This window comes from Amblyomma mixtum, chromosome 5, assembly GCF_055824585.1.
Source record: "Amblyomma mixtum isolate Tamu chromosome 5, ASM5582458v1, whole genome shotgun sequence".
Lineage (NCBI taxonomy): Eukaryota > Metazoa > Arthropoda > Arachnida > Ixodida > Ixodidae > Amblyomma > Amblyomma mixtum.
This window is the reverse complement of record NC_143016.1, coordinates 18,713,000-18,721,060: the sequence shown is the minus strand read 5'-3', so window position 1 is coordinate 18,721,060 and position 8,061 is coordinate 18,713,000. Positions and strand designations below refer to the sequence as shown.

At 43.1% G+C, this 8,061-nt stretch overlaps 1 pseudogene; it reads left to right on the top strand.

The window, feature by feature from the left end:
* The first annotated feature begins 265 nt into the window (after positions 1 to 265).
* The window catches only part of LOC149341422 (uncharacterized), a 128,998-nt pseudogene continuing 121,202 nt past the window's right edge, over positions 266 to 8,061 (top strand).

The window sequence follows — 8,061 nt, the reverse complement described above, 5'->3', positions numbered from 1 at the left end:
TAGCCGTGCGACTGGGGCGACGACTGGGTGTGTAATGTTCTTGAAAAAACTTCCTGGCTCGTGGAGCAAACGGATTCCTCATGTTTTTCGGGCCGTTGTATTTTGGTGGATGCTGCATAAAAAAACTTTATAATCGCTAATACCGAACTGAAAGCAGAAGAAATGTCTATCAGGAGGTCGCAAAATCTAAAACTCGATTTTTTTGACAAAAAGAAATCTCTCCCCACCTTGGCACGGTGGGCACGGAAGCAGCATTTGGAACACCATGGCTCATGCAGCGCATCTTTACCCTTCGCAGACGATCTTCGCGTTCTTGGTACTGCTGTGTCCGCCCCCAGCATGCTCGGCGGATGACATTTCCACACCGCTGCTACGGTCAAGCGATGACGCATTCTACCAGCAGCCCTTCAACTATCTTCACCTGGATCCACTACAGTTAATGCGCCCGGCTTTCTACGTACCTTCATCGTCGACTCTGACGTCACATCGCACTGGGAATTTAAGCGGCTGTGTGAGCAACAGTCCGTTTAGTTGGCACGGAAGCAGCATTTGGAACACCATGGCTCATGCAGCGCATCTTTACCCTTCGCAGGTGTGTAAAAACGCTTCGCTTTATGCTAAGAAAAGTGACGATCCGTTCTTGCTATTGCTCCCGTGCCAACAAGTGCTTTGTGAAATTGTCTGCGATTGTTTCTCAATGGCGATGCTCATACTGCGCTCCGGTGATGTAGAGACTAATCCGGGGCCCACCACGCGTAATACTGAAGCATTACTTGAACTGCAACATTTGCCCGCCAATCCTTCGGAGCAGATGGAAGTTCTTTTTCGGCTATTAAAGGACCTCGAGGCACGATCTGTAGAATCCGCTAAGGGCCAGGCCGAGTTGGTTAGCGACGTTAAGGCAATTAAGGTTGGTCAAAAGAACATCGAGACCAAAATTGAGGCAATCCAGACGAGGTTAGACAATCTTGAAAAAAAAAAACAAAGGTATTAGACCGTCTCGATGATGACATTGCTGGAATTCAAGTGTCAGCACAAGTCCAGACAAATCGGCTCGACTCTTTGAAACTGCGTGTTGCCGAACTTGAGGATAGATCTCGACGCAATAATTTAATTTTTCATGGAATCCCTGATTCTCGCGAATCATGGGAACAGTCAGAGTCGAACGTAAGGGCAGCACTAGCCGAAGCAATCGACAGCCTACCTGACACAGCAATAGAACGCGCCCATCGCATAGGTCGCTACACGCCCGATAAGTGTCGCCCAATTGTTGTCAAGTTCGCCAGCACGAAAACAAAAGACAAAGTACTTTCCGCGCGAGCAAAGCTAAAAGAAAATGATGTCTCTATTTCCGAAGATTTTTCGCCCGCCACACGCCATGCCCGAAAAAAACTCATTGAGTACGCTAAAAGCCAGCCCCAACCATGTCCTTTCCAGTTAAGATACACTAAACTAATCATGAATAAAAAACAATTCGTCTATGACCCGGCAACAGACACCATCAGCGAAAATGCCGCGTACGAACCACGAGATAGCGGCGAGCATGTTGATTGTGAACACATCCCAAGTTATGAAAGCACGAGGGGAAGTGGACAAGACGCGTCCCACGTATCAGTTTTTTTTACTAATATTCGTAGCATCATGAATAAACGCGCTTCCTTAACTTCTGTCTTAGATACTTGCAATACCGATATTTTAGTGCTTACTGAAACGTGGCTGCATTCACAGGTTCAAGATCACGAACTTTTTCAGACCGCTCATCGCTTTTCACTCTATCGTTGTGACCGAACAATGCGACAGGGAGGCGGCGTGCTCTTAGCCATTTCGAAAGATTTTGCATCCCAGTGTATTCATGTATCTACTGACTTAGAAATGGTTTGGGCCATCGTTGAACTAAACCACCAGAAGATAATCATTGGTGTTTGTTACCGCCCCCCAAACCATTCATCTAACTTCGTAAATGAGGTACATTATATCATTAACATCGTAACATGCCGTTATCCCACGTTACCTTTATTTCTGCTTGGCGATTTTAACCTACCAAATATAGTATGGAACACTGGATCTCCAACCTTACAGCCTTTTTCTTCATTAGCCAATGAGTTCTTAGAAATGTGCTCTGTTTTTTCGTTTTCACAACTTGTTACGCAGCCTACAAGAATTATGGAATCTGTCGCAAACACACTGGACCTTGTATTAACAGCGCAACCTGATCTTGTTTCCGACATCACGTACTTACCCGGCTTGAGCGACCATTCGGCCCTTTCATTCAACTTGAATATCTTGCAACCAAAAACCGTTAAAAAATTCAAATCGTTTCCAAATTATGCAAAAGCTAATTTTGAAGCCATTAATACTGAATTATCAGTCTTCCTCGACGTCTTTCTACAAGACTTTGACTGCCGTAGTGTTCAGTCTAACTGGAATATGTTTTCTTCCAAAATTGCTGAATTAACAAACAAATACATCCCACTTCGCACCCTTGTCTGTAACCATAACGCTCCATGGTACAGCACCTGTCTCAAGCGCTTGTCTAATAAAAAAAAGCGTCTCTACAAATCTGCAAAAGGTTCTGTTAGCATAACACGGTGGACTAAATACAAACTGGCAGCCCATGAGTATTTAACCGCGCTTAAACAAGCAAAGAATAACTTTCTTCATAATACCTTGCCATCAATGCTTAAAACCGACATAAAAAAATTCTGGCGTGTGATTAACCCCAAAGCGGATGACATGATAACCTTGATTGACAACTCTTCCAATGTTATTCCTGCTAACGAATGTGCGTCTGTACTTAACGAAGTTTTCCTGCGCAACTTTTCTTCAACTACCAATATTACGCTCCAATCTACGCACAACAATGTTTATCCAGCAATGTTTCCCATAACCATTGAAGCAGAAGGCGTCGAATCAATAATTTCATCTCTAAAACCATCTTCCGCTCCTGGGCACGATTTAATCAACGCGAAATTTCTGAAAAACACGAGCTGTTATTCTTCCATTTTTCTAACAAAGATATTCCAGCAGTCGCTCGAAAAAAGTTCTTTGCCGGCTGAATGGAAGGTAGGGAAGGTGATCCCACTCCATAAATCAGGTGACAAGCATTGTCCTTTTAACTACCGGCCTATCTCGCTCACTTGCATCTCATGTAAAATTCTAGAACATGTCCTTGCCTCAAATCTAGCTAGCTTTCTCGAATCTAATTCATTTTTCTCACCATCGCAACATGGCTTCCGCAAAACGTATTCATGTGAAACACAACTAGTATCATTCACGCATCAGCTAAACGTCATCCTTGACCGCTGTTCACTTGCCGACTGTATATTTTTAGATTTCTCGAAAGCATTTGATAAAGTATGCCATAACCTTGTAATGTTTAAGTTACATCAACTTAACATTGATCCCAAACTGCTTGCTTGGATCGAATGCTTTCTTTTTAACCGTTCGCAATTTGTTTCTGCTAATGACTCAACCTCGCAGCCAAGTAAAGTACAGTCCGGCGTACCTCAAGGGTCGGTACTTGGTCCTCTACTTTTTTTAATTTACATTAATGATCTACCCTCTTGTGTTTCCTCTAACATTCATTTATTCGCAGATGATTGCGTCATCTACAGGGAAATAATTTGCGACGATGACATATCTTCGCTTCAAGCAGACCTTAACGCTATCTGTATTTGGTGCCAATCATGGTTAATGGAATTAAACATCAAAAAATGTAAATTTCTGCGTGTGTCAAGAACTTCCGGCCAGCTACCTTCCTATCACCTTAATAATGTCCCTCTAGATCCTGTTTCTTCTTACAAATATCTTGGTATCCATATTACTAGCAACCTCACTTGGTCCATTCACACTTCTTACGTAATTAATAATGCTAATCGCATGCTGGGATATCTAAAACGTAATTTCTCTAAGGCACCTTCTTCCCTAAAACTACTTCTATATAAGACACTGGTCCGCTCAAAGCTAGAGTATGCTGCAGCAGTGTGGGATCCCTTTCAACAAAACCTAATTCACTCATTAGAAATGGTCCAGAATAATTCTGCTCGTTTTATTGTATGTAATTATAACCGAACTGCCAGCATCTCTGCAATGAAATTAAATCTCAGCCTGCCATCTTTAGCATCTCGCCGTAAAGCCCTTAGACTCTCACTTTTTCACAAGATATTTTATCATCCTTCACTTCGCCACGAACTGATCTCCCCTCCCCAATACATTTCATCAAGGCTAGATCACAATAACAAAGTCGGAATTCCATTTTGCAAAACCAATGCCATGTTTCAGTCATTTCTTCCGCGCACAGCTGCTGAGTGGAATCACCTTCCTGCATCTACCGCTACCATTACTGACAACCAACGCTTCAAAACAGCATTAGAAAACTTTGTATAAGTAGGAGCATCATCTTTTTAAGCATGAAATGCTTTTAGCTCCCGTTGTCGGCAGCGTGGTGACGTCACGCCGAGACCGAGAGCCATCATCCGGGCACTGAAATCCACTCATCTGGGCACTGAATTCCAGTCATCCGGGCACTGAATTCCAGTCATCCGGGCACTGAAATCCACTCATCCGGGCACTGAATTCCAGTCATCCGGGCACTCAATTCCAGTCATCCGGGCACTGAAATCCGCTCATCCGGGCACTGAATTCCAGTCATCCGGGCTCTGAAACGAGAACATCCGGGCACCGTACGAGACTTAACGAGATTTAACGAGACTCTCTAAGCCCTCCTACGCGACCGGCATGCAAGCGCCGGTTGGTCTCCAAATGAGACAAAAAATAACTGCTGCCAGTGCCTTCTCAATGTTTATCAAGATATCAGTGGAGCTGTGGGTTTGATAATGCACGGAATTATATTTCCGATTTCTAATAACGCGTGCAAAAAGCACATAAATGCCACGTTACACTTCGTTGTCATACGTGATCCGGGGGAGAAGCGCTGCGTTCAAAGGGCAAGGCATCGCGCCGAACGGGTGGTGGCGTTCCTCCCTTCCTTTACGGTGCGGTTCGGGTGTCCACCGAGATGGCAGAGAATTACTGCGCCGTTTCCTTTCCTCAAAAAACCTTGCGTTCAAATGGCAAGGCATTGCGCTGAACGGATGGTGGCGTTCCTCCCTTCCTGTACGGTGCGGTTCGGGTGTCCACCGAGATGACATTAGGCCCGTAAACATTTCATGCTTACTCTACTCTCGTTTACGGGAGAGGCAGAGATTTTGTGCAGAAGCTTTTGCAGTCATCTGTCCAGAACACCTATTATACTTTGCTTCCTTCGTCAAAGGTTGCGCCTAATGATCAGACTGCCGCATTTGCACATGCTTTCTTCTTATTAGTATGTTTTTTTTTAATTCTATATTCTTGTTGTTTTTTGTACGAGCGTTTTGTTTGTTCGTTTTTCACTGTATTGCTGCGCTGTATTTTGTGTATTATATACTATTAACCAGCACACCAAGAACCCAACAGCTAATAATGTATAACTAGGAGCAATCATTTTTGTATTACTAATTAGTTTGCTGCAGTGTACATTTTTTTTCTGAAATTTTTGTAACCACTCCCCTCTATAATGCCTCCGGCCCTGAGGGTACACGAAATAAATAAATAAATAAATAAATAAATAAATAAATAAATAAATAAATAAATAACCTCATTACTTTCTAGCATGGCGCAATGAGATTCAAAGACCGTGCGCTTCGAGAGCGAGAACTTTCCATTCAATTACCAGAGTGCCAGCCATCTGTTACAAAAAAATTAAAAAGATAGGTATAACAGATGCTGAAACCACTACGTTTACATTTATGGCAAATAAAGTTGACCAGGCTGTGCGGGTAAATGATCGTAGATTTCAGCAATCGCTCAGTTTTGTGGAAAAGGAAGAAGATGATCCAAACTTTAATAGTTGGATTTGCGACAGATGCTGCGGCCAGGGTCTTTTTGAGCTGTTTTGGCCATGGTATAGTTGTAATATTTGTTAATGTGTGAACTATAATTAGCAGGTCTGTTTAAGTTGTTGCTAGTGCCAGTCACGCAGGTCAAAATGCAAGGAGAGTTCTGCCCCTTTAAATTGACCCACGTACAGAACTGCACGGCTCTTCCTGAGCTTACTTCCTAAGCTCATCCGTCCTCTTGACACTATGTCCCTTCAGCTACGCTTTTCATCTCTTGGAATTCATGCCTTTATTTTAAGGGAGCATCGATTATCTTGTCATTGCATTGCATAGGGTTCCTATGCCCGTTTTTTGTTTGTGATTTAAACTAGGATATCATTAGTCTAACTCGCGACTATTGCTTGACCCACTTTGCTGAATTCGTTATACGTTTCCCAAGGTAAAATCTGGATTGAAGGAAACTCATTATCAGACTGCAGATAATGTCAAGGAGAGAGATGGTGGAACTATTAAAGAAGGTGACACGTGAAGGTTTGAAGCACTGATTTGAACAGTGGGCAGTTCATATCCAACGATACACAGACAGAGGAGAAGAGATGTTGAAGGGGACATGAGCTAAGTTGTAAGGTCACAACAGTAAATGAAAATTTTAACACCAGTGTCGTTATTTATTAGCCACACCTCGTACCTTGATTTTCTTCGTACTGACCATTTCTTCATCAGTTTTGGCAGCTGTACTTTTTAGTGGCAAAAAAAGCAACTATCGGGTCCGCAATCTCTGTCAGCTACCACGTCGGGGATGAGCGCACCTACATCTACCCGCAGCTTCCATAAAGAATCGTGCTTCGTTCAGCAGATAGCAGCTGCAACCTACCCTCTGCGCGTGCACTGAACGTAAATTCCCGGCGGATTGCGTGGCCTTGCTTTGATCATGATGTCTAGCGAGGACTATCACAAGGTTCTCGACAGCATACTCAGCAGTGAAAGGCTTCTTTTCCAAGGTGCATCTTGAGGGCCGCTTCTTCTTCTCCGGCTAAGTTACTTGTGAGGAACAAAGTGGTTGGCCAGCGGGGTACTTTGTGCCTGGATTCATTTGTCACAAGTATGACATGTATAAATAGAAAGAATAAAACATCTCCTCCGTTAACGAAGATGCCTCGGTGAGCGCGTATTTTTCGAGATAGCGGAGACACGGTTGCACAATAAGTACCCTGCGTGGTTTCAGGTCCTAGGCACATGCCATCCCTTGCGTCGCCGCTTCAGGTGTCCTGAATTTATGAAATCTGGGGCTTGTACTGGTCAAGTAGCAGAAAAGTTATGCGCATAGGGTATGGTACATACATAAAATAAGCCGAGCTTCTGGGGAAACTACATCGTTATACGCGGATGCCTATAGGAGAGTGCTATGGCAGTCTCCTAGATCTCTAAGGAAGAATAATGACTTGTTTTGCGCACAAACATTATGCAAAGAAGACCAATCTACAAATGCATAAAATTTCCAATAGTATAAGTCCTCAAAGGAACAAAAAGGTACTAGTGCTGTGCTAAGCGAGACACATTCTTAACTGTTTTCCTTGTCCATCTAATCCTTCCGCGTTTATCAGATGGCGCCACTACATTATGTTTCGTTCTCCTCCAAATCAAAACAACATATGTTCCTCAGCCTGCCGAACAAGGACTCTCTCTTTTAATACTTCTTTTTTTTACATACAAATTATAAGAAAAGAAATAGAGGCCGCATACATTTTTTTTTATTCCGCGATGTATTACAAGATGGATAATTTCTGCGAAAGTAAGACATCTCTTGCGAGGTGGGTCATTCCTCCACCAGTTTAAAACAGAGCAAACAACAACGCGAGCAAGGAGGCATAGACGTTGGACACAGACGAGTAGCAAAAACAAATCACCAGCTAATCAAAGAGGACAGTTGTCAGAGATTATAGTATTTAAGTAAGAATTCATCTTGGAAGAACAATGTATAAACAAGAAAGCCTTAAATCTGACCACTCTCACATGAATCGTTATCGAAGATCGTGACTCAGTTTATAATAAGCAAAGACAGGCTCAGGAAGAATAAAACTTTGAGATCACTGCTGCGACCCACATAGGAGCAACGCGAAAGAACGTCCATATGCTATACTGACGTCCATGGTTGTTCATACGTCCATGTACTATATCGACATCC